At 39.6% G+C, this 27864-nt stretch overlaps 3 long non-coding RNA genes across 5 annotated transcripts; all 3 read right to left on the bottom strand.

Moving 5' to 3' along the window:
• Positions 1–4191: 4191 nt before the first annotated feature.
• LOC118807594 lies at positions 4192–7695 on the bottom strand. The gene is made up of 5 exons (XR_005007237.1): positions 6406–7695; positions 6264–6309; positions 5037–5142; positions 4688–4923; positions 4192–4598 (listed from the first exon to the last, which is right to left on the bottom strand). It is a non-coding gene; the product is annotated as an uncharacterized LOC118807594 (long non-coding RNA).
• Positions 7696–11973: 4278 nt separating this feature from the next.
• LOC118808623 lies at positions 11974–23608 on the bottom strand. 3 transcript variants are annotated; one of them, XR_005007289.1, is made up of 10 exons: positions 23494–23608; positions 22990–23336; positions 22312–22385; positions 21874–21945; positions 15303–15375; positions 15070–15158; positions 14862–14960; positions 14679–14758; positions 14058–14128; positions 11974–13849 (listed from the first exon to the last, which is right to left on the bottom strand). It is a non-coding gene; the product is annotated as an uncharacterized LOC118808623 (long non-coding RNA). The 3 variants fall into 3 exon arrangements; XR_005007291.1 differs by having other exon boundaries at positions 23178–23336; XR_005007290.1 differs by lacking the exons at positions 11974–13849; positions 14058–14128; positions 14679–14758; ... (1 more) ...; positions 15070–15158; positions 15303–15375 and adding an exon at positions 20341–21762.
• LOC118808624 lies at positions 16848–20265 on the bottom strand. The gene is made up of 3 exons (XR_005007292.1): positions 18292–20265; positions 17435–17881; positions 16848–17233 (listed from the first exon to the last, which is right to left on the bottom strand). It is a non-coding gene; the product is annotated as an uncharacterized LOC118808624 (long non-coding RNA).
• Positions 23609–27864: the final 4256 nt, after the last annotated feature.

Genomic DNA, 27864 nt, shown 5'->3' with positions numbered 1-27864 from the left:
TGTTGTAAAAGGTGCTCATATCACATACATTTGTGCCAAAAAGTGTTCCAACATCATTTAAACCAATTATGCTGTATTTTTTTTTTATCTCTGGTCAAGGATTCTGGATATGTAGCAGAAGAACAGCCAAGCCAAAAGCCAGATGTTATTTGTATGGTACGCAGATATTCACATTAAAATAAATAAAACCACTGACAGTTTGTTACAGAATCCAGTAATAATCAGGCTAATTGTGAGTAAACTCCCATGCAGGTCCCAAGAATATAATATTAACTAGAGGGTTTATCTTAGATCCTGGTGTACCCACTGCCCTGCACATTTTAGTGTTTGTGCTCCAACACACCCACTTCAAGTCAGGAAGGGTTTGTTAAATGGGCTAATTAGTTGTATCAGGTGTTAAGAGCCAGGGAAGCACTGGAATGTGCGGGGTGAGGGGTCCTTCAGGTTCAGGGTTGGGAACCACTGGTTTAATACAAATAATAGTTAATATCATTTTGCACCTTGGCCTAAACAGGATTCGTGTCCAGTATGTGGAGAGCAGTTTGCTGCTGAGATAATGCCTTACCATGTAAGTTCATGTGGAGAAAGGTATTGTAAACATGCTAGTGGTATATCAACATGACAAATGAAATTTAAATAGATAACATTAATTCAAGCCATAAGAAAGTGCATTAAATGAGAGAGAACACACTATTTTGAGTTGAAACTACAAATATGTTTACTACATACTATTTTATATAGATTCTTTATATAAAAATGTGTGTGTGTCTGTGTGTGTATCCAGTATTCATATATGTTCCTTTCAAAATTGTTTTCTTTGTAGTTTTCCTCAAATGATTTCCACAATTATGAACAGGAATGTCACTAAAGAAAGTACATCACTACCAGTGGTTTCTGAAAGCACTGCAACTGAAAGCAGTACTGTTGGCCTATCCACTTCTGGCACAGCAGAACGTGAGTCAGCAGAGCTGCAATGCCTGAAGGTTGTTGTTGGTAAATTTATTTGTTTATTTTTCGGTAGAAATGTGTCTAACTTTTTTTTCCCAGCGTGGAAGAGGGCCGAAGTTCCACAAAGAGCAGCAGTGCTGTATAGAATGGGTTTGCTACATGAAAAAGAAACTGAACCACCATTGAAGTTCAGAATGGATATAAGAGAGGACGTGGAAGACCAGGAGGGAAGAATAATCAGCTTTTATAAGGTCCCTAAAGTAGACTGGGCCAGACCACTCTACTGCAAACTGGAAGGTAAATTGAACTTTTAGATGATTTGTTCTTAAATTACCGTTAAATTACCTTACTTTGAAACTATATGATCCATTGTCTGCTTGTGTAAAATATTATTGACAATTTGTGTTTTGAGCTACTTCTTTTTATTATTATTTTTTTTTTTTTTTATAGGTGATGTAGCCACTGGAGAGGGTGTTAAACGCCATTTCTTCAGCCTTGTAATGCATAAATTGCAAAGTGGATTCATCACAGATTTTGGTTCCCATCCACCTCTCAAGTTCTTGTGCAGAGTGATTTGTTCTTGATGGCAGGGAAGATGATCGGCCACTCCTTCCTCCATGGTGGCCCCCTGCTTGCTGGTCTGAGCCCAGCAATTATCCATGTACTATTAGGTGGTTCCACTCTCTGTTGAGAGTTAGACAGTTAAAACTGAGGCTGGTGAAGTTTGGTATCAGTATGCAGGCTCATAATGATACCTTAAAGAGAACCCTGACTGTGAAGACATGTCAAGACATGACATGTGGTTTATATGTCCAGTAGTACTAAAATAAAAATATACTTAAAAATAGACAAAATCCCCATACTAGTAGGTTGCCATTTTTTGTTAATAATGAACAAAACATTTACATTTAGTTTATACATAATTTTAATATCATTAAACTGAACAGTGTTAAGTCAGGATCCCCTTTAAACCATAGCTCCACAGAGATTTGTATTTTTTCTTGCCAGACCTCTTCCTTGTACTTGTCATTGTAGCTACCAGCAAAGGAATGGTGAAATATGAAATCTCTTATTTTTCTTGCACAGAAAATGTTTTGTATATACTCTAAAAGCTATAACTGTCATGTTGTGGCAGAATTTGTAAAATGATTCTCCTCAAGGCTATACAACATAGGACTCTACGAAAAATGCAAAACTGCCTTAAAGCAATGCTTTAACCTTGTCTCCTTATTAATTTCTTATTGATTGAATGACTCTGTAACACAGAGTCCCTCAGACTGTGTCATGTAATGCGGGATTGTTCACATTCTTAACCACCAAGTGTGCATGTATTCAGGGCATAATGTTCTAGTGTTTTTGTATGTTCTGTTCACATCATATCTAGGTGCTCACTCGAACCTCACAACAAATAAAGCAGCTCAGGCAGGGACTGAAGGAGTCAATGATGTGGCCACTGTTGGAGGCCAGGCCAGATGTGGTACCTGTGATTTTCCCACGTCACTCAACAGCTGAATGCAATGCTCAGGTTTGCCATTCCACACTCTCTTAACCCTTACACACTTTTCCATTGGTAAAAATCAATCCATTAATGGCACTGTATAATCTATTACATTTAGGTAGTTCTAGACAACATCATCTGGCCAAGCAAGGAAGAAACAGATAATGATGATGGCTTCCCAGTCGCTGTCAAATGCAGAATTGCTGGCTACTTACGGCAGTTTGTGGAGACTGGTATGTTATTATAACATTTTGTTTTTTGAGTTTGCACAAGCATTAATGAGCACACACAAAACTATACTTTCGTATTTTAAATCAAACTTTACATAAAGAATCCCATTTGTTAGATGATTTGATTTTTCAAGTATTCTAGAAATATCTATTTTTAGTTGCATATTCTATCACTGTGGTATAGGATGGTATAGTATGTGCACCAAAAGGGGGAATTGATCTATTTCAACCTGCAAAAGACAGCAATGGGCATATGTAACATAAAGGCCCAAATCCATTTCTTATTTTTACCCCTACTCCTTGTTTGAGTGTCACCTTGCCCCTTGGAAGTGAGTTACAAGGGGTAGTGTTTGTAATCTTCCCCTACGTAATGGGACAACCCTCAAAAGAACACCGCTTCATTAACAGGCTACTAGCGCTGCTCTGTAGGCGACCCTGCCAGTCTGCAATGATAGTAGAGGAGAGTAAAGTTCAGCCATGTCACTGCTGAGCTTTAGTTACATTTAAGGAATCAAATGCTTTCAAAGAGGGGGGATGTGATCAACAATTATCACCCACCTCTGACTCTTCGGTGATATGAAGACATTTGAATTGTGCACCATTTAAGGTGGAACAGAAAATTTAGCTAGCTAGCTATCAAGACATCAGCTACTACTAGCCATTTTTTATGCTTGTTATAATACATAATACATTGGAATGTCCTTAAAGTAAAAAAATACAATGGAAAAATTACTCACATTTGTGGGTTTCTTTGGTCACTTGCACAGCCATCTTGCCAGTGATTCACACTGCATTCTGAGAAATTTCTCAGAGCACTGAGTGTGTTCCTGAACAACCTCAGTTTGGAGGACTACGTAGCCCTAAAAATTCACCCTACCCCTCTAAACAAAAATCAGGACATCCTATCCCTAAGCATGAACGCGCAAAATGGAGAGGTGGGGTGACGTGTGAAATGAGATTGGGCCTAAATCCGTTATAAAAACACAACACATTCAGTAACATCTTTATGTCTATAGTTTATATTCAAAGTGACATCTAGCACTTTTTAAAGGGTTTTGGTTACTACCCATTAGTTTGTATGGTTCTTGCAAACCAGTTCTCAATTATGCATGATGTAGCTTTAACTTTTGTCTCCATTACAGTAACCAAAGACAAATTGAAGCAGTTGGTAAAATTCTGGGTGGGCTGGGAGCTGCCCATGAAAGACATGCAAGTAGAAGTGGTGCAGGCAGCCCACTTGTCATCACCTGCTTTCATATCCTGCGCTTACCTGGTCACTACACAAACTACAATGAGTTCTCTGATCATTTGGAAGGTTATATTGCCTGCAATGACAGTGGGTTTGGACTGATATAATTATGTAGGAAAAGAAGCATCAGTCGGTAAGGGGTTCTGTTTTTCACTTTGATCACTTACTCATGTATGCATGTTATCTTGGGATAGAAAAAAGTTCAAACTGTCCATTTTTGCACTGTTGCCCTTCCCCCAAATACTACAGTTCTGAAATACACACTGTTTAAACATGCAACCTTTTATTTTACTTACAAAGACTTTTTTTTTGTCAATTCATGTTAAACATGTTGGGTCATCTGAAACCTTTTCATTGTCCAAGTTTAAAATGTTTTAGATGTTTTAAGCCTTGTAGATGTTTTAGGAAAACTATTCAGCCTTTAATAGCTCTTTAGACAAGTTGAGGTTTTTTTTTAGTAATTGTAACCAATGTTTTGCATGTACTGCAGTGCTGCTAAATAAATATCAGCACCAAAACTTGTTGACTCTCTTATTGGCTCTACAGTAGACTTTAGTCCAGCAAATTCATGAGCTGTCAGTGGGCATTCTATTTCAGGGACCTGGATGCCAGAGTTGGAATCACTGGGCAGAAGTCCACTGCTTTCCCAGTCTATTTGTGGAATGTTCAGATTCTGTTAAATAAAATTTCAGCTTTAGTGAATGGAATAACAAATGTATACATAAATGGGGGAAAAGCGTTCAAGTTTAAAGTCATGCTTACTTCATCAGACTCTTGAGAGTGATATTGTTGTCCATGGTGCCACAGCTGATTGGGAGAGAGGTTGCCCTCTGTGCAAATAGAATGATTATCCCAGCCATCTCTGAATATGTCAAGGTGGGCTTGCAGGCATGGAATGAAGGCATAGTGGCAGCAAAAGATGTGCAGGCTGTTGGACAGATCAAGATGACCCTCATCCTCAAGCTGATGCAGGACGTTGTAGAAGTGGCTGGCGACTGCTGTGAACACATCATGCCACAAGCGCTCAATTCTGATTACAAAAAAAAACCCATCAGACACAGACTGGTTATGTAGGAATTGTAGATACTCATAAGGGTTTATTCATAATTACCTTTGATTATGGACGCTTTTGCCTGCAATGAAGCTACTCCTTCCTGTTCCCCGAACGGATAACACGAGCCACATCAACGTTCTCTGCTCCATGATCGCCCCACACCCTGTTAAAACACAAATTTGGCAACAAAACACTGCATATGGTTAAATGTGATTTTCTGGAGCGGGGGTCACCAATCTTGGCCGCAAATGCTGATGTGCCTTTTCACTGCAACCAAGCAGGAGCACACCTCGCATAACTGATCACTTATTTGAATACTGAGACTAACTGATTAAACCAAGTAAAATCAGATGTGCTTCTGCATGATTTCAATGAACACCTACTGCCATACTGGCCCTGACAAGATTGGTGACCCCCTGCTCTACATGTTTCACCTATACAGACTAAGGCTCTATGCAGGACAGTTTCCAGGAGATTAAATACAACAACTTTTGGTAACACTTGAGGATACTGTTTATAAGGCTATGTGACACCTACATCTCAAGTGAGTTGCTTGTCAAGACAACTGACATAACCCTACATCAGGGGGTGTCCAATCTTATCCACAAAAAGCCTGTGTGGCTACAGGTTTTCTATTCCAACAAAGCTGGAGATCACATGAACAGCAGTTTAAAGACTCGCAGCTTGTTCTGAATGAAAACCAGCAGCCACACTGGCCCTTTGTGGATAAGACTGGCACCCCTGTCCTACGTAAATGTTTACAAATGCTTATTCAAGTAGGCTATAAAGGTTACATTTGTCAATTTTGATCAAACTGAGGCTTTATAGCCTGACAGATGATGCCTACTGGAATAAGCGTTTATAAACATTTATGAACATATCTACATTTTAACATATTTATTTATTAATTTTTTAACCTTAGTGGAAGTCCAAACTTTTGAACTGCGTCATTGAAGAAAGCCAGAGTTGTTGAAGCCAGATTGTTATTTGACACACCAAGATACATTATCTACATGAAGAATACAAATGAGGAAAATAAACAAATTTAAAGAAAGGCTCAGGAGAACACCATTAAAATGTCATTCGTCACCTGAACCATTTTCCTGACTTCAATCTTTGAATTAATTTTGTCTGGTGATCAATATCCTCACTATAATACACAGCTATATGTATGGCTATCAACTAGGCCTATTATAGGACTACTTCAAATAATTACACTTACTGTGTGCTATGTAATATATTGTAACACATACATGTAATAAAAAAAATAATCATATTTAGTACCTTCCTGGAGAAGCCATCTATGCCTCCAAAGATCACCATGTTGTACCTTGGTCAATGAATTATATGTTTAATTTACTACAGTTGATGCCAAAGATAAATTGGAACATTATATTACTATTTATTTTATATTCATTACACAAACCTTATCAACTTGTGATTTGTATCGATGTGCATCAGTGACTTTGGGGCTGGCACAAGTGCATTATAAACATCTTGAGGAACATCTACTTCAGCTGAGACTGAACTAAGGAGTACCAGCTCCTGTGAACACACAAATTCTAAGTAATCTATATCAAGAGGAACACGGTCAAGCCAACTCAGAAGTCGAGTATGGAGCCTTTCCAATAAATGGCCGAGGAACAGTTCCTAAAACAAAGTAAAGTAGGTTAATTAATACTAGCCCAGATGATACAGATTTTTGCATACTATAGCAATATAGTTTACCTAATCACTCCTAGGTTATAGCGGACATACAAAATAAAGTACATATCCATTTCTTTTCTAGCTAACATTAAATTAACTATATCCAATTCCGAATGTAAAAATTGTGTTGGGGGCTAGCGCCACCAACTTGTCACTGATAATTCCAGAAACATGACTACACCAATCCTGGATATTGTTTAGAGCTGAACGTGAAAACCATCATATTGGATTTTTACAGTTAATGTTATCAAAATGTTTCCATGCAAACGCATTAGCTAATAAGCTAACTAAATAACTCGCCAGCTAGCGTGCAGTCACCATCTACCATTACCTTCATGGCAACACTATTACGAAAATTAAGACATAGCGTTAGGTTAATGTTAATGATGTTTACATTAGTATTAACGTTACCAAAAATAGGAATAAACTTACCGACTGAGCACGTCGTTCCATAATCCAACAGGGACGCTTTCTTAACCTAGCTAGCTAGTTATTTGGCGTTTAGCAACTTCGGTTGCTTCGTCTGGTGGCGTCCAGGTGTTTTTTTTTTTGTTGTTGTTTTTTTTTTTTTTTGCGCTAAAATAAGCTCCTTTGATTGGTCATGAGTAACGTTAACTAGCAGTCTTTGCTAGCTAGCTAGATTAACTACTCTTCACAATTTCTACGGCAGGCCAAGCTCTGTTAGCTGTGTTTAGGCAAGCTTAGCGTCGCTAGTAAGCTAACGCTAGCTAACTAAGGTAACTTAACTAGCTACATAACTTCATTACAGTTTGAGTCTACACTGAGTGACTATTTTGATCATATTTTAATACTGATTACTAAATATCGCTTGTCATGTTTGCAGTATTAGCAAAACAGTGTGGATAAAACGAACGGTTGGAAGGGTCGTTTGATGTGCCATCGGTGAAGGAGACAGATGAGAGGTTGTTTTCCTGCGCCTCGGCGTCCAGGAGTTTTTTTTTTCTTTTTTAAGATAAGATAAAATAAGATAATCCTTTATTAATCCCACAACGGGGAAATTTGCGGTGTTACAGCAGCACAGAAGACAGAGCAGCAGGAAATATACAAACAATATATAAAATAGAATAAACAATAAAAATATAAAGATATATGTATATGTACAAAAATTACAAGAAAAATATACAAAGTATTAAATTTAAATTTAGAAACGTAGAAATGTATGCATTGTAGTGAGTATTGCACAGTGAATAAAATAGCAAATAAATAAACAGTAATAAATGGAGAAATATTGCACTTGACATAATTGCACATAATGGTGGTAAACATGTTGACAATGATCCGCAGTGAATATACTACGCATGGTGGATTGAAATATTGCACACAGTAAAGTGCTATGGCAGTGATGTTGAGAGTTCTTGCACATGGAAAGTAATTGTAAACTACTGTCTACTGAGTGCCGTGACTGTTATAGAGTCTGACAGCGGCTGGGAGGAAGGACCTGCGGTATCTCTCCTTCACGCACCGCGGGTGCCGCAGCCGGGCACTGAAGGAGCTTCTCAGTGCTGTCAGAGAGCGGTGCATGGGGTGGGACAGGTTCTTCAGCATGTTTGTTAGTTTAGTCCTCATTCTCCTGTCCCCCACCACCTCCACTGGGTCAAGAGGACATCCCAGGACAGAGCTGGACTTCCTGATGATCTTATTCAGTCTCTTCCTGTCAGCAATGGAGATGCTGCTACCCCAGCACACCACTCCATAAAAAATGGCTGATGCCACCACAGCATCGAAGAAGGTCCTGAGAAGTGCCCCCTGCACGCCAAAGGACCTGAGTCTCCTCAGGAGATGTAGCCTGCTCTGGCCTTTCCTGTAGAGGGCAGCTGTGTTGTCAGTCCAGTCCAGCTTGTTGTTGAGGTGAACACCCAGGTACTTATAGAACTTCACAATCTCAATGTCCATTCCCTGGATGTTCACAGGCACTGGAGGAGAATGTTTGGACTTGCGGAAGTCCACCACCAGCTCCTTGGTTTTTCCTGCGTTGATCTGCAGGCAGTTCCTCTGGCACCATTCCACAAAGTCCTGCGTCAGTTCTCTGTACTCCCTGTCATCTCCGTCTGTGATGAGGCCGACGATAGCAGAGTCGTCAGAGAACTTTTGCAGGTGACAACTGGCAGAGCTGTACTTGAAGTCCGCAGTGTAGAGGGTGAAGAGAAAGGGAGCGAGGACAGTTCCCTGTGGAGCCCCCGTGCTGCAGACCACCGTGTCCGACTGACAGCCCTGGGTCCTCACATATTGCGGTCAGTTAGTGAGGTAGTCCAGGATCCAGGTGGTGAGGTGATGGTCCAGGCCCGTGCACTCCAGCTTGTCCTTCAGCAGTGTGGGTTTGATGGTATTGAAAGCACTGGAGAAACCAAAAAACATGATTCTCACAGTGCTCCCAGCATTCTCCAGGTGAGAGAGAGAGCTGTGTAGGAGGTGGATGATGGCATCCTCCACTCCAATGCCAGGTTGGTAGGCAAACTGCAGTGGGTCCATTGAAGAGCTCACCAGGGGGCGCAGGTGGACAAGAAGCAGTCTCTCCAGGGTCTTCATCAGGTGAGATGTCAGCGCCACCGGCCTATAGCTGTTGAGGTCTTTGGGGTGTGGGGTCTTTGGCACTGGCACCACGCAGGATGTTTTCCACAGCGCTAAAATAAGCGCTAAAATAAGCTCCTTAGATTGGTCATGAATAACGTCTCATCCCCACTGCCCCACCCACTTCCAAGCTCTGCTCCCTCAGTGAAGCAGCTACAAGTGCACAAATCGGTTTTGCAACAAGTCTGTTGAAAGAAGTGTTGCAAAAGTCGAGGCGAGCAGATTTGAAGTTGTGCGGTCATGTTTACGAGGTTGTGGGCTCGAATTTGTGGTTGTAGACACAGTTGTGAGAATATTTTCTACGAGTGAAAATTTTTACATGCAAGTTCAGATTTTAGTTCTACAAGTTCTCACATCAAAAATACAAGTACAGATTTTATTTTACAAGTTCTCAGATCAAGTCCTACAGGTTCTCAAGTTTTGCAACATAATTAGCCCCATACGTGAGTGGCAGTTCCAAAAGAAGCGGTGGCTGGCTTCACAGGTCTCGGAGGGAGCGTGTTAGCCTTCACCCTCCTAGCGTTGATAGTATTGTGTGATTGGGGGAGTCCTAACTAGCGGGTGGAATTGGAGACGACTAAACTGGGGAGAAAATTGGAAAAAAAAGCTAGACAACTTCCCCACAGTACCCAGCAAAGACTATGTTAAACTGCAGGAGCTCAGAGTTCTTGAATGGAACCCCAGTCAGCAAAAGAAGATTACTTGACTGGCTTGGCTTTTATTGACACTGCTTCACTATGCACTACAGAAGAAATGGATATCCCATGGATATCTAACTGGCCAAGTTCGAGGCTGAGAACTCCATTCTCTTTCTTTGTTGTGTTTATGTCTTGAAGCACTCAACGGGAATGACCATAGCTTTGCTTTTGCTAGCAATAGTGATGCCCCTATGAAAGAAAAACCATACAAACAGTGCTCTAGTTCAAAGTTCCCCATATTAGTTCACAAAACAGACACTCGCACTGAACATGATTTTACCAGAGGCACCATCTCAAAGCAGAATGAGAGCTCAGCTAAGAAATGCCCCATACTCAATAAACCCCACCCCCTGAAAAAGTGTAGCACTTTCAGCGGTATGCCAGGGGAAGAGAGAAAAGTCTTCCTTAAAAACAGCAGTAGTTTTTATAGATGTTGCGCATCATCCTCTCACCTGGCTAGAGACTGTAAAGTAACAACAAAATGTATTGAATGTGACATTGATTGCCACGTCTTCACAATGTAACAATCCAGTTTCTCAAGAATCTGTAAATTCCATCTCCACACCAGAGAACATTGTGAAGGGAGACAAAGGCCCAAACTCAGACTTCCAGCATCAACTGCCATCACACTGTAGTTTGTGTTAAGACTTAAGCACCTAGATCATGTGCAAAAATATGTCTAGCAAGAGTGTTTCCCCAAGGTCAGAGAGAAAAAGCTGTCAAAAGGTATGCTGTCCTTGATGACCAGAACGATCGCTCACTTGCCAGATCTGAGTTATTATATATCCAAGGCCATCCTTTCCCTTATTCGTTGCAGACCTGTTCTGGGGTGACTGACATTATTGACAAAAAGCAAAGGGTATCTGTTATAGAGGCAAACAGTGGAGAGACCAGCTTTGCCCTACAGCCATTGATAAAGTGTAACCAAATACCCAACAACAGATCTGAGATACTCACACCAAATGTGGCCCTCATCACCCTAACTCAAGTCTGTAGCACACACTCCTGACATTGAGTCCAATGCAGAAATCCTCCTCTTGTTAGTTAGAGATATCATCTGAGTGTCCAAAAGCTGGATTTGTGAGTGTCTTGCAAAATTGTCGAATGTCTTTCCTCACATCATGTGACAGCTTAATTCGGTTGCATAGTGATCAACCAGACAGTGAATGATAACAAGCTGGCTCCATCTTTTGAAGACAGTCTTTTTAAAGACTATGGACACTGAAGTATATAGGGACAAGACCAACAGCTGGGTTGGCCCCACTTCCCTTTAAAGAGCCTAGACAGTGGCTCACTTAAAACCTTGAGCAGGCTGTTGCACATTGCACCTCTTTGTGTTGTACCATGAATCACAGGCCTGAAATGAAAAATCAGTTCATGGGTAAACTTTTGAAGATTTTTGAGGTCATGCAGAGCAAGCACCACAATGCAGTTATCTGCATTTTTTTGGGTCTGCTACCCCTAGAAACCTAGGCAAATTAGGGTAATTTTTGACTCAAGTGTGTGGCACCACGACATGTCCTTGAACGGTGTGCCACACAGGCCTATATTTTAATAACAGCTTGGTGGGGGCCCCTCCTCCATTTTAGGAAGGAGAAAGTGGCATTTACTGCTGACATTCAGCAAATGTTCTACTGTTTCGTGGTGAGGGAGGACCACAGGAACTTTTTGAGGTTTCTGTGGTTCAGAGATAATGACCTCACCAAAGACATCATTGAGTACAGGATGTAAGTTCATAGACCTTCTCCAGCTGTTGCTATTTATGGACTTAGTGGATGCGTCAGAAGTGGGGCATGTTCCTGACCCACACAAAGTAGAGGCTATTCGCAACCAACTTGTCCCCACATCAGTGACAGTCCTGAGGTCGTTTTGGGGCCTAATTTGGCCATGATTTTGTAGAGACTTCATTGAAAACTTCAGTGAACTGGCACAACCACTGCATGCTTTGTTGAAAGGAAATCTAGCTAGGAAATGTAAGGCGGTTTTCTCCCAAAAGGCCTTATCTGCTTTTGAAACCCTCAAAGCCACTCAAGGCAGCTCCGTGATCTGTCGTTCATTCTGGAGACAGTAGCCTCAGATAATGCCCTTTCTGCGGTGTTACTGCAAAGTAACAGCAGCAGTGGAGTTGCAGCAGTGGAGTGCTGTGACCTTTGGCATACGCATCACAGGTCACGTCTATTGTGGAGCAGGCCTACGATGCCTGCGTTTGGCACCTGTTAGCAGTACGCTAGGCAGTTTTGCATTTTGCTCATGTCACTGGGTTCTGCAAGATCATCCTGCACATCCCCATGCAGATGCTGATGAAATGTAGGATAAGCAGCATTTTGAACACGTCTGGCCAGATGGACATAGGATCTAACTTTACAGGAAATTGAGGAGACATGTAAGCCTAAAACACAGTAGGTTTCTTCCCCAAACTGGTTGCTGTTTGTATCAAGGAGGAAAGGGACTTTGCATTCAGGTGTTATATTACTATAGGCAGGATAATTTGATAGCCTAAATGACCTCATAAAATGGTACTCCCAGCATTAAAACCATTGGTAGCATAATTCGATAGCCTAAATCTCCTCATATAATGATACTCCCAGCATTAAAACCATAGGTAGGATAATTTGAGAGCCTAAATCTCCTCATAAAACAACACTCTCAGCATTAAAACCGTAGGTAGGATAATTTGATAGCCTAAACCTCATTATAAAACAACACTCCCAGCAGTAAAACCATAGGTAGGATAATATGATAACCTAAATGACCTCATAAAACATTACTCCCAGCATTAAAACCATTGGTAGCATAATTCAATAGCCTAAATCTCCTCATAAAATGATACTCCCAGCATTAAAACCATAGGTAGGATAATTTGAGAGCATAAATCTCCTCATAAAACAACACTCTCAGTAGTAAAACCATAGGTAGGATAATATGATAGCCTAAATGACCTCATAAAATGATACTCCCAGCATTAAAACCATAGGTAGGATAATTTGAGAGCATAAATCTCATAAAACAATACTCCCAGCATTAAAACCATTGGCAGGGTAATTTGATAGCCTAAATCTCCTCATAAAACAACACTCTCAGCATTAAAACCGTAGGTAGGATAATTTGATAGCCTAAATGACCTCATAAAACAATACTCCCAGCATTAAAACCATTGGTAGCATAATTCGATAGCCTAAATTTCCTCATACAATGATACTCCCAGCATTAAACACATTGGTAGCATAATTTGATAGCCTAAATAACCTCATACAATGATACGCCTTGCATTAAAACTATAGGTAGGATAATTTAATGGCCTAAATCACCTCAGAAAATGATACTCTCAGCACTAAAACCATTGGTATGATAATTTGATAGCCTAAATCACCTCATGAAACAATACATCCAGCAGATGATTGGAGTTCAGTCTGAATCCGGTGTGCCTTTTATGTGCTTCACTACTGCTTTAATTGCAATGGAGACTAGCTGTTATTAATTTTGGAGAAATGTCTTTTTTTCCCTTACATACCTGGTTACTGTTACTATATGCTAAAAGAATGTCTAACCTGACACAGCTTGGACTAACCTGTTCAAACTTTGTTTTTAATTGAACATAATATTGTAAATGTTAATCAGAGAGACACCATGTTTTTAGGAAAAAAATACTGCTTATTTAGTCAGTTTTTTTAATCTGTTCTTTAAAAACAATGCACACAGCAAATGACATACAATGAAGTAAACTTTCAAGTCCTTGACACCAACTGTAAAGTGCACAACAAAGAAAATAAAAACAAATTGAGGTTCATTTGTTTAGCACTGGTAACTGGTGTCTTTTTCATTATCATACTGGGCACACTAAAAATGTGCCCAGCGGTTGCACTCATCACACTGCACCTAAAAATAAAGTTGTAAATTAGTAACCTGAAACAATGCACAGCATTAAAAATAAATAAATAAACATTAATGAAAGAAAATTCATTCAATACTACTTAAATTTAGGTAAATATTATTTTCTGTATTTTTCCATGTTCACTGCACATTTATTGTAATCCTTTATTAACAATATTAAGTAGCATATATTTGTGGACATGTAAATATTTACCATTTCAATCAAGCTCTTGTCAGCATCCACTTCCAGCATACAGCAAACTATGCAGTAGTCCTCTGTATTGCCTAGATTCATTTCCATTAGATGTTTAAATATAAGAAAAAAATGTAACTTCAATAACAATATTGACACTAGAGTGTTATTAAAATAATTCAACACTGCATGCAATTAATTATTTTGTGTGAAATCACAAATAAAAGTGCACATAAAATGTACTTTAACTGGGTAGGATTTGTAGTATATTTAGTATAAATACTTCCCAATATATGAGTAAAAAAAAATTACTGTGCAATGATGCACTACTTCACTCGTAATATATATACCCTGGACACTTTATTAGGTACATATATACACAATTCAGCCAGTTCGTTAAGTACACCTCCTTGTTTCTACACTCAGTGTCCATTTAATCAGCTCCACTGACGTGGTGGTGGTGTGTTAGTGTGTGTTGTGCTGGTGCAAGTGGATCAGACACAGCAGTGCTGCTGGAGTTTTTAATACCTCAGTGTCACTGCTGGACTGAGAACCAAAAATATCCAGCCAACAGCATCCTGTAACCACTGATGAAGGACTCTGTATTATTACAGTATAGAATGGCATAACTGTACAACTCACCTTTACATTCAAGCAGTGAACAGGCTCCATTTGTGCAGTGCTAACAGCTGCTTTTGTTGTCTGCATGTTGCCAATCTCTCCTGTCAAAAGGAAATCTTCTGTAAACTACAATATTAATTATTAACAAACCTTTGAAACTGTAATTTTACTGGCATGAAAACATTTATGTTAAAAAAAGTGTACCTTCAGTACTAACACTCCACAGCTGCTAGAATCTTGCTGTGGGTTGTGCTGCATTGCTTTTATTTGCCATTCAGCACAGTAGTCTTTGTATCCCACCATCTTCAAAACAAATTATATTTTTGGTCCAAGACATTGGTACAGTTTACAGTCTGGCATGTAAATTTCTTTGTAACAAGGATGAATCATGTTTCTCCATAAGCAGTATTACCTCCAGTTCCGCAGAATTTTTCTCTCATGCAATTCCTCGTTTCCCAGCGGATCAGTGACAGAGATTGTCTTCATTGACATGTTGACCATCTAAAAAATATTATGTAAATACTTTAGGCTTTAAAGTAACTTTGAGTATATAAGCTATATTATTAATAACTTTAATAATATTTATAATACCTTTACTACACTTTAAGCAAAAGATTCTAAATAGTACCAAAAAAGGTCCTTTACCCAACTCGTATTCTAAAGTATCATACATGTTACACATGCGGTGGGAAATGAGGAGCCTTGCGATCTTCACAAGCTGAAAGCACAAACAATGCACATTTCGTCAGCTCTGAAACATGGCTGTACACATGCATACATACCCAGCCATTACCATGTCTTGGGATGTCTTAAGACGTGTCTAAAGACACATTATAAAGACGTCTTAGGACATCTTGAGGCATGTCGTAAGAAATGAAGACATGTCTTTAAGACATGTCTATAGACATGGATCTTAAGATGTCTTGGCAATAATAACATCCCAAGATGTCTGAAGATGTAGGATGCATAATACGCATTTTTAAATTTTACCTACTTTTTTTAAAATAAATCTTTTACTTTTAAATATTTTTAAGGGATTTTTAAAACGTAACATTATAGCAAAACTTCTAGTAATTATTTTTTTTCCCCATTATTTAATTTTTTTGTTCTATGTAGGATGCATAATGGTATCACTTATTTTAATATATATATATATATATATATATATATATATATATATATATATTGTATATTATTTTATAAACATACAAACATTACATACATTAGTACATACTACATGTATACATTTCAGAACAAATTTAACAACAAAGGTAATTAATAATAATAATAATAATAATAGGCACATGGTTCCCAGTCTGTAACTTTCTCTACAATAAGCCATTTTATATGAAACCACTAAATGACTTTGTTTACATCGCAATGACAGAATCAAGTGTACAAAAATGTGGAATTCGCCTTTAAATGTTTCTGTTGCATTAGAAAAGTTTATGGAATCAGTGAAAATTTATTTCAAAAATTTAGTTCAGACCTTGCCTTCAACATGGTGGTAGTATGAGGGAAGACTCTTCTGCAACTATTTTGTAATACAGCATTGCTGCAAAATTTAAAAATCTAATTCAGTTCTTTTAAATACCTTTTTATAGTAATTAACCCTTCATGTTTTAAAAATTTGTTAAAAATACTATTTTACAGTTGCTTCATTTTTTAATGAAGGTATCATTTTATCAACTTTTAAAATAATAATAAGAAGGAGAACAAAGAACAATAATAAGCATGCATAAATTACAGTAATGTAATTTAAAGGGGTATGGAAAAATCACTATTTTACAGTTTTGTATTTCCTTGTTAATCTGTTAAAAATTCAGAATACTTCTACATTCAAATAATTTACTCTGCAATCCAAAGCATAGCCCATGAAAAAGCACCCACATAGCTTTCAAAAAATATAGATTACAGTTATTGTTTATTGTTTTTACAACTGTGTATATGCATAGTACAATAGCGTCATCACACTTGATATGTTCTACAGACGGAGAAAAACATGTTAACTGACTTTGTGTAGAAATTTGAAATATACTGCAATAAATACACAGTTCCGACCAATGAATCTGATTTTAAGGTCTGCTGTTATTCCGTATATAAGTTATGCTAAAGTTATTAGCAATACAGTACTATAAACAATTATAAATGATGGGAAACAATTTTAAGACAAATTCATATGGACTAAAAAGAAAAACTGACCAACAGAGTAATACAGAGGTCTGAACCCCAGCAGCACTCCTAACATACCTGAGCCAGATAATGATCAGCTGTCAAACAATTAATACCAGACTCAGATGTGCTGGTAGCTGGAATAGAGCCAAGCTGTGGACATTTTATGTGGACATATGTGGACACAGGAAACAGGACACAGATAACTCGATGTGCATATGTCCATGCCATAATGCCTGAACACTAACATTACTGATATCACACTGCTAATGCTGTTACCGATCTTTCCTTTCAGAGTTAAATCCATGATGAGTGAGAGAGCTGTCAGAATCACAGCCCATCGCTTCTTCCTCTGTTTTTTCTCAGTGTTGGTCTTCTTTGTCAGAGATATGAGGAAAATGCATCTGTTAAAAAAAAAATCAATTTTAAGACAAATTTGAAATTACTTTTGGATCTGCATACACAAGCAGGCTGAATTTAAAGGGGACCTATTATGCTAATTTCCAATGTTCATAAATTTATTTTTGGGGTCTACTATAATACATTTACATGCTTCAGTGTTCCAGAAACACATTATTTTTCTCATACTGTAATTGTTTATTCACCCTCTGTCTGAAACACTCTGTTAGAGCTCCTGGTCTTTAAGCCCCTCCTTCCTGATGAGCCCAGTACGCTCAGATTAGTTAGCTCGCTCACTTGGCTCTGACTGATCAAGAGCCAGAGTGGTTCCGCCAATACACGGCCTCCGGTAGATGCGTTGCGTTGTGTGAGGGCATGCCAAGTTCGCTGGTAGGTGGGCAATAAGGATTGTGTTATGGGATTACATCATCTTGTAACAAAGGAAAAGGGCTGGGGAACTCCAGCCCTCAGGCAGCTGAGAAAAGTTTCTCCCTCGTGGCACCCAGCTCACACGCATAGCTGATGTTCAGGCAATGATGTTCAGTGTAATGAAAGAAGCATCAAGATGAGGCCACTTGGGTAAGAGCACAGTTGAGTGTTGAGAATGATATGGACTGCCACCATACTGGATGAGGCCCAAAAAGAGGATGTTCCTTTGGAAGGATTGAAAACAACAAAGTTGATTAGATAATTCACAATTCTATTGTTTTCATCCTCTAACATGCCAAAGTCAACATGCAACAGAAATGATCATTTGCAGTTGAGGCAGGTGTGAGCTTAGTACTGATATCTGTATATGAAAAAGTAAATTCATAAATATTGATACAGTGTTGGTGATATTGCCATATCGATATTTTGAACACTGTAGTGGCAAATAACAAATAAATTGAATGAATACAGCGCAGATATTTGAATACTGTAACCCAGTTTTACCTAAACATTCTGCTCTTCTGTATTACAATAAATACCTCATGAAATATATTTGTTTGAAATACCCACCAAATCTAAACATCTGTCTGACATTCATATAGTTTTATTTAAAAAATTAAAACTTGAGTCTCACCAGTTGCTCAGCTTCAGATAATTTCTGATGAGAAACATCTAAAACAAAACAGACACATGAGGTAAATGCGGCAAAACAACAACATCAAAGCATAACAATGAAAAACACAAAACAAACCGGTCATTATATATTACTAATAAATGTAGCCGAGTAAAACATAGATTATTATTATAAAGCACAAATACATTTTAAAAAACTCTAGAGTACAAATCCACCCAGATGTTACTAGAGTAAATGTAACTGAGCAAATTAAAATTATTACTACCTTCTCTGAACTACACAGACTGACGGACTATGTTCAGTTTCATTGTTGTATTGTTCAGTTTGCTAACCTCGTTACACTGTGATCAATCTTAGATTTAATTCTGAGGCCTTTCATTTGCTCCAGCTACCTCAATGCTTCAACTGACTGATTCTGCTGCGCACAAGCACAGTTCCTCACCTGTCAATACTCCAAACCTTATGAGCCTCTGTGGCTGCACTGCTGGGATGAGACAGCTGTGAAGCTGGGCGGTATGTTCACAGGGCGCCGCTGGGAGCGGGTGCTAAGCGAAATCTGACGCAGCCGAGAGGCATAAACAGACACGCCGCTTAGCCGCTAGCTAGCTAACTATACGCTAACCTAACGCTGGTGTCTTCACTCTGCAGATCGACCCAGAAATATAGAAAAAAAAGTTTACTCCAGCTGACTGTTAGTGAGGCTGCTCATCTCATTTTGTCACTACTCACCTTTTAAAAGCAGATTCTGACCGTTGCAGTCGTAACTCCAGTCGCCACTCCACTCGATCCAGCCAGCTAACTTAGTTAGCTTACTACGCAGCTGAAAACTCCTCGTTTTTGGGAGCTGAAAGCGTCACCCGGCAGGCGGCGCTGTCTTAGTAAGGAATGTAAGAGACGGTCTTATCGAGGTTTAACACTCGCTAAACAAACTCGATAAAACTGCCCGCGTTAGCGACGTGACTGAGTCACTCACTGTAAACGGCTCGTAACGGTCGCGTTCGGCTTTAAAAGGAGGAACGGCGGAGAGCGCTCGCGCTTCAAAACCGAACGTCCAAGCGGCGGAGTATCGCGCTCTGATTGGTCTGAAACTCCCGCCAGTCTTTTGTTTGTCCTCCCATAGATCTTTTTTTTTCTGGTTCGCACGGCTCTGCTGTACTGAATTAACTGTGCTGTTTTGTTTTTGTTTGTTTGTTTTTTTAATCTAGACACAGAATAGAAAACTGCAAACTCTTGAAATACATAAGACAGCTGTACAGGATTATCATACAAAGCATCACTGGAGGCCATGTCTTAAAACATTAAAGTCAAAGTATGAAGTTGGACATTTAAACAAAAATCTGTTTATTATGTAATTTTACGTGGTGAAACAATATAGGTCTTTATATTACTACTCAAATACATTTGTTTATTATTGTCTGTGTTTTCCAAATACCTGGAGATAATAATTTTGAAAGTTATACATGGTATATAAAAAAAGTTTGTTCTCTCTTTCTGTTGGGCCAAATTAAAAGTCCTAATGGTCTAACTTTGGGCAGCCCTGATCTGCTTAAGAAAATAAACAGAAGTGTAGATGTTGAAGAGAGTGAACCGAGTGCTTTTTTTGCATTACGTTTTGGTGGTATGTGATCTCTAAAGTACCCAGGTTAGCTGTTAAGTACACTTACTTCCTATTAGTTCAAAGTTGTTTTATCTTGGTTCCTAGCTTGTTGTCTCTGGTTACAATTGTACATTTGAAAATAGATCAATGTTGTTTTAATCATAGCACGTTTTCTGCAAATGAGTAAAAGGCTGTGACTGACTGTGATTATCTCCATTGGTAAATGTTACAAATTAAAAGTTACTCTACCATGAACTTCAATGATATAAGGAAATGAGTTTACACTTTAAATTTTAAGGTAAGGTAAATGGTTTAAGAATTGATTTTTTCTTTTGCTGTTTTGCTACTGTAAACACATTTCTGCAACAATCAAAAAACCAAACATACAAAAGAATCACAAAAGTACAGCAAGAAAAACCTTAGTGAATGTTCTTTTAGTAATATCACACAAAAACCATAAGATTACAGCAGGCTGTTTCTCGAGGACATACTTGTTACATTCTCATTATATTTTACATTAGGCAGTGCTGTAGTAATCCTGGTAATCCTCAGTTGTAATTTTGTATTGTAAGTTTGGCAGTACCACAGGAATACCACATTCATACCACAGGACTTTTTGTAATGGACTACTCTTTGGACTCAACTGAACTGTCTTAAGACACAACATCTCTGTGTCTTAAGACAAAGTGATGTCTTAAGTCATGCCCCATCTTCAAGACACACAAAATAATTACTTCTTTGTCTTAAGACGTTAACTTTCATGTCTCAAGACAAAGACAGTGTGTTCACTCATACGTCTTAAGATGTCTTGGCATAAGGAAATGTCTCAAGACATCTTATAAATACTGTCAAGACATCTTAAGACACAGTGACACCTGGCTATGTGGCTCTTACAATGCACCTGATTGTACAGGACCCTCTCGCTGCACTAGTTTTTTCTGTATCCGAACGAAGTAAAATACAACTCAAATAATTCAAAACTTTAACAAAAGGCTTCCCTCAATGGGACAAGTTTCTTATTTCACTAGCACCATCCCGTCTCCCTCAAATATTGCAGGCTACCATTGTGAGGCTCAACAGGTCATCAACACTTTCACAGCTACGCTAGACCATACTGATTTCTACAGTTGTCAGTATTCACTCACACCCAAGCATACGACTCACATTTGCTACTACAATGCTGTTTATGTCATACACATTCATTTAGCATCACTATTTCCTATCGTTAATACAGTTTAGCTCACCTGAAAGCACAAACAATGCACATTTCGTCAGCTCTGAAACATGGCTGTACACATGGCACTTACAATGCACTTGATTGTACAGGACCCTCTCGCTGCACTAGATGCCTAAACGCCTGAGTGAGCAGTACATTCCTGATGTGTGTTCCCCAACAAAGTATACTGCAGTTATTTATAATGAGGATTACAGTGCACAGTGTACATAAAACAAAATAAAAATTAAGAAAATGGGGGGGGGGTATTCATATGCATAACATAAATTAGTCCCACATACACATTTTAGTGTTTTACTTATTACAAAATACACTAGATGGTGAAACAGAGCAGGAAAGCTCCAAGACAGGGTGACTCCAGAACCAGGATTATGAACTATAATGAAAGGCTAAAAAACATAACAAAACAAACAATTTATTTTGAAATTTGTTTTGAATTTATGAAATTAAAGTCTTTCTGACTACAATATGCTGTAATATTAGTCACTCACTACAATATATGTCCTGACAATATATTCAAAACAGTGACCAATAATGTCTGGAAACTAGCAAAGCAAGATTACTGAAGCTATGTAGTTTGAAAACACACACAAGAATCCATTGTGCTCCAGTACTGACACGACTGAACTGGAAACTTTATCTGCATGAAGGTTTAAACAGAAAATGTTAGTTATGGTTTAATAATGAAAATGTTTGTTATGGTTCTAAATTGTGTAAGTAATAACCAGTACCGTCCAGGTAAGTGCATTACCTTACTGAGACATCGAAACTGTCCAGCAAACAAAGACAAAGCAACCACTGCAGTCAGCTGATATGCAGGCTTCTGCAATAAAAGCATCAGCAATATAAAAAATAATCAAGAAAGAAGAAAAATCTCAAAATAGCTATAAATCCTGCTTGCCTTATGCTTTTCAATCAGAGGGTGCATGTATGCATTAATGACCTGTATATACATAAAAAATATTAATAAACGAATAAACAATTTGGTGAACTTTGAACATTGTAATTTCCAGACGGGGTAGTTCAGGTTCAGGAAGTAAAAAATGTGAGGATTTTGTTCCAATCACCTGGCTTCTCTGGTTAGCTCAAAGCAGCAGCAGACGTATCCAGCCAGTTGGAATAAAATCCCAGGGAGGATTTTTACTTCCTGGAACTGAATTACACACCTTTGCTAATTTCTGATTCTTACTTCATCAGAAGTACTTCATGGTCCAACAACTGCTTCCACCTGACCATGGTCCTTTGAACCCCAGTGCCTCAGTACTGAAAAGTAAATATGTAAATATCAGTGTTTGTGTTTTTCTGTTGACGAACAACAAGACAAGGCCAACAAGGCAACATAAAATGAACAGTCTATAACAAACATGGCCAAACGGGCCTCATGCAAACAACAATGAAACTGAAAAATAAAAGGGGTGGACATCATAACCTCAACAATATGTTAATCCAAAATTTAACAAATGTGTTTAGCAGCAGTATCTTGGTCTTGGTAGGAAATCATTAGTGTTTACCCCACAATGTTCACATGGTACTATAACATGGCCTCATTCTTTAGTCATTATATGATCAGTGTATTAATCTGACCCAGAGGTTTCCACAAGATGGCTGTCCATGCCATTGTGAACAGCAATCTTGCCATAAATTTCAGGTTTATGAATAACTTGACAGTGCTCTTCTTTACTACTGTAATTTCTCATGTTCGACACATTAGATATTTTGGATTTACATAGATTATTTTGTCCACCTTATAACACCCAGCAGGACCCTTTTCCTACTGAGTTTATATCAAAACACAGGGAACGAGAACGTCTTGGACTATGCTGAATGAATGGACAAGCAAATAAGAAATACAACAAAGGTGGTGTACCTTTTCTGGTGTTATTGTAAAGATGAACAGGCTAATATGGAATACAAATCCCACCTCTACACAGACACAAGCAATTTAATCCTCAACCCACCACCCACAAATACAAAAAGAGAAAAAAAGAATCAATTTGAGTCCATTTGGGCCTGTGGCCTCCTCAAGAGTCCCAAAGTATTATAAAAAAGTCAAACCAGTCCTTTTTTGGAGAAACAGAGATGAGTGGAAGCTGGATGATAATGAGTTAATCCCACAGTAGAACGTCCATCACATCACACGCATATTGAATCTTCTCAGGTGTCACATGCCTCTCTTGCCACCAGCAGTTCACAAATAGGCACCAAAAAGTCCTTCTGCAAACACAGGTATTATCAAATGAATTTACAACTGAAAAACTGAAAATGTGGCCTGCTAACACAAACCTTAGCTTTAGCATAAGCCCCAAACAAGCTTCAGCACAATGTTTGTATCCAGCACAAAGATAAAGAAAAAAAAACATCCAACACTTACTGAATGAAAAGGGAATAGAAGTTCCTCAAACAAAGGACTGTGAAAGTTGCACAGCAGGAGCTTCTCCACAACAACAGAGGTTTGTCACCATGATGCTCAACTTCTTCTTTGCCACCCTTATATGGGATACTAGAGACACTAAGATGAACTAGCCCCCTCTAGAGGCCTGGATGCATTAACTTACATTGCCTCATGACCAAACACAAAATGCAACTACTGGAATAGATGTAAATCTGTTACATACCCCTCCCCCCAGTGACAGGCACTGCTGGGCCGTAATAACTTTTGATGTTCTCTGTGTGAATTGTGTCTGTTACCCCTGGAGAGTCAGGGTACTCTATCTTGTAATTAACTTCCTCATCCACACTAATTCGCCTTCTTTGAACTCTTCCTGCTTTCTCCGGGCATTGTAATATCGGGCCTGCCTGAGCTGACTCCGTTGAACATTCTCCTTTACCATGTTCCGCATTTGCTGCAGGTGCTGAGTTTTGTCATAAGCACCCTGCTCAGGGTCGGGAGCATGTTTGAGAAGGTTCTCCAAAGGTCCTTTGAGCTTTCTTCCCATTGCAAGTTCTGCAGGGGTGAATCCTGTGCTCTCATGCCATGCGGAATTGATGGCAAACCTGAATTCTGTAGGGAAAGGGCCCATGAAATCCAGACCCCACATGTAACCAGGCTCTACAGAAGCAGTGGACTGTAGTAGCCTGCTGAGCTTGGATATTCTAGGCTTGTACTTCTGGCAAACCTGGCACTGTTTGCAGTACTCCCAGACATCCTTTCTGATGGTTGGCCAATAAACCACATTGAGTATCCTCATCAGGGTCTTCATTCTGCCTAGATGTCCACTGAGAGGGTTGTCATGGGCATACTTGAGGATAGCAGGGCGAAGACTTGAAGGGATCACCAGTTGGTCCCTGTGTCCACCAACCTTCTCTGGGAGTCTCTGAAAGAGAAAGCCATTCTGGAGCACATATGGGATTCGATTAGGTTCTTTTGGGTCTTGCTTGAATTCCTGAATTAATTGCTGAATCTCTGGGTCTGCCAGCTGGCTAGTGCCAATCTCTTCCCACGATACTGGGAGTTGGGTTAAAGGTAAAGAAGGTTGACAGATGGCAAGAGGTGCTGCTGGAGGGAGACTGCGTGACAGTGAATCAGGGACCACATTACATTGACCTTTACAGTACACCTTACAGTGACCTTAAAGTCAAAGCTTTGTAACTTAATGGCCCATCTGGTTAGTCATGATGATGGCCTTCGCTGATTGAAAACCCAAGTAAGGGCAGCATAATCTGTGACCACAGTGAACTTATGTCCCTCCAGGTATTGCCTCCATTTCTCAATTGCCCATACCACTGCCAAACACTCCTTCTCCGACACCGAATAGGCCTGTTCAGCAGGATTAAGCAACCGAGAAGCATAAGCAATGACTTGCTCTTGGTCCTGTGTGAGAACCGCCCCTACTCCATTTTCACTAGCATCGGTCTGAACCACAAAGGGTTTTGAAAAATCCTTGCAAGATAGGGGCAGATTGAAGGGCTTCCTTAATATCCCTAAAGGCATTTTGACATGCACTGCCCCAATTCCAAACAGCTCCCTTCTTCTTCAGCTGATGAAGAGGTGCAGCTCACTGGGAAAACTGAGGGATAAAACGATGATACCATCCTGCCATGCCGAGGAACCGCTGAACCTTTGATGTTTTTCGGCTCAGGATAGTCTTGGATGGCCTGGATTTTGTTGGGACTCGTCTGGATGCCCTTCTCTGATACCACATGCCCTAAGGTCAATGAACGCTGCAAGAGGTTGCACTTTTTGAGGTTAAGGGTGAGTCTGGCCTGCTGTAACCTTGAGAAGACTGCACTGAGATGGGAAAGATGTTGTTCCACATCTGGAGAGTAGATCACAATGTCATCTATGTAGACAAAGGAGCACTTTCCTCTCAGGTCTTGCAACACATTTTCTATCAGACGCTGGAAGGTAGCTGCAGCATTTTTAAGTCCATAAGGAAGGCGTGTAAACTCATATAACCCTCGATAGGTAACGAAAGCAGTCTTTGGTATGCTGGACTCTTCAAGACCCACTTGCGAGTACCCGCTTTTCAGGTCTAGTGTACTGAAAATGCGAGCACCATGCAAGGACTCCACAATCTCCTGAATCTGAGGCATGGGGTAGGCATCCAAATGAGTCTTGGCATTTAACCCATGATAATCAACACAAAAGCGAATCCCACTATCTTTCTTTGGTACCAGAACGACAGGAGAGGTCCACGGTGAGATGGAAGGCCTTATGATGTTCTTTTCCAGCATGTCGTTGATTTCCTGTTCAATGAACTTGTTCTTCTCCAGTGACACCCTATAGGCTTTCTTTCTGATGGGTATATGGTCGCTGGTATTAATTTGATGCTGGAGTCTGGAAGTGAAACCCAGTACATCAGTACACACCTGTGGCCACTGAAGTAATAAGTCATGGAGTCTCTCTTTGTCCAAAGTGTCTACATCAGCTCTGTCTCTCAACAGGTCAAGATGTTGTAGGGTTTGATGAGAGACACTTGGCAACGGCTGGGCCATATACAGTTGCAGGGTATCTTGCAATGAGGTTGGGGTTTTGCCAAATGGATAAACCTGAGAGACACCCTCTACATCAGGCAACTGGTATGAGGACTGCTGGAAGTTAATGGTCACCCCAGCACTGTGTAGGAAGTCCATGCCCAGAACCAAAGGAAATGCTAGGTCGCTGTTGTACGCAGCACGTACAATTTCAGATTCAGCTCACGATCATGGAAACTGCAGTCCCATTCAATCATGCCTAAAGCACTCTGCATTGCCCCATTGGCCAAAGAAAATGTCTGCCCTCCCAAAGGCTTCCAGACCTCCCTTGGTGCCTTTAACTTCTCCCAAAGAGAATATTTTATTAGGGAATAAGTGCTCCCTGTGTCCACTAAAGCATGTATTATTCGGGACTTGATCTTAACAGGGAAAGCAACTGGCTGCCTTGGGTTAGTTCTGCTGACAGGTTGTCCCTCAGTAGAGTGTTTTTTTGCTTGTTGGGGGGAGGAGGTCTCTTCTTCTGAGCTTCACTGTTAGCAAGTGCATAAAAGGACTTCATCTCAGACATCTCTCTTTCAATTAGGGTTCCCACTCTCACTAAATCTGCCACAGTCTTCACTGTACCTCTCAAAAGGCTAGCCAGGCGAGGATTACAGTTTCTCAGAGTGGCTTGGACAATGTGTCTTTCTGGCATGTCTTGTTTCCACCTGAGGCAAAGAGCATGGTACTGGAAGGCAAAGTCTCTGAGGTTCTCTGTGGTCCCTTGACGCCTTTCATGAAGGCTTCTTTCTACTTCTGCCTCATAATCATCCGTTAGAAAGGATTTTAGAAATACAGCTTTGAACTGTGGCCAGGGGCTGATATACCTTCTCTCTGCGGACCACCAGTCCTTAGCAGTCCCCTCTATAGCAGATGTTAAGACTGCAAACAATTCAGCCTCACTCAGGGGGTGGACAGCTAAAAACTCTTCACACTTCTCCACAAAGGTGACTGGATCCATGTCCTCGTCTCTGCCCCCATACTTGGGAAAATCAAGGCGTATAGGGGGCTTGGAGTGAACAACAGTACACGTTTCCTGCTGATGTAGGGGTGAAGGGAAGCTGACTCTTTGTCTAGGCCTTGGCTGTGGTTCAGAAACACCAGCTTCAACTGGATTCCCGTCCAAGCTTGAAATGGAATGGCGGACTGGAAAAGCAGTAGGAATGGAATGGTCAACAACAACAACAGAGGTTTGTTTGTTGGAGTCACCATGATGCTCAACTTCTTCTTTGCCACCCTTATATGGGATACTAGAGACACTAAGATGGCACTACGTTAACTCTTAAGCAGCGACTCGAGCCAGTGGCTCAAACTGGTGAGGCTCAAGACGCACTGCCTGATCAGAAAGAAGATGGGGATCGTAGTGGAGAAAAATTGTCAACCTCATAAGACTTCAGAGTCACAAAAGTGATGTTTCATTCTCTCACTCTCCTTATTTTCTGGTAGCTAAGGTTATCTATAAAAACACAGCAGCCCTGCCCACCCAGTTTCCCTTGCAGCCCCACCTCCAAACCTGAACATCACAGCGTGCCCCTCCCATTTTTGAGCATTTAGGAGTAATATATATATATTACTCCTTATATATATATATATATATATATATATATATATATATATATATATATATATATACACACACACACACACACATATATATATATACATACATACATATATATATATATATATATATATATATATATATAAAAATAATATTCATATTTTATATATATATTTACAGGGCTGCAACAAATGACTAATTTGATAAATTGTAAATGTGATGTTTTAA

Source organism: Colossoma macropomum, unplaced genomic scaffold (genome assembly GCF_904425465.1).
Source record: "Colossoma macropomum unplaced genomic scaffold, Colossoma_macropomum, whole genome shotgun sequence".
NCBI classification, from domain to species: domain Eukaryota; kingdom Metazoa; phylum Chordata; class Actinopteri; order Characiformes; family Serrasalmidae; genus Colossoma; species Colossoma macropomum.
The sequence above is the reverse complement of the archived record's forward strand: the minus strand, read 5'-3'. Positions and strand labels throughout refer to the sequence as shown.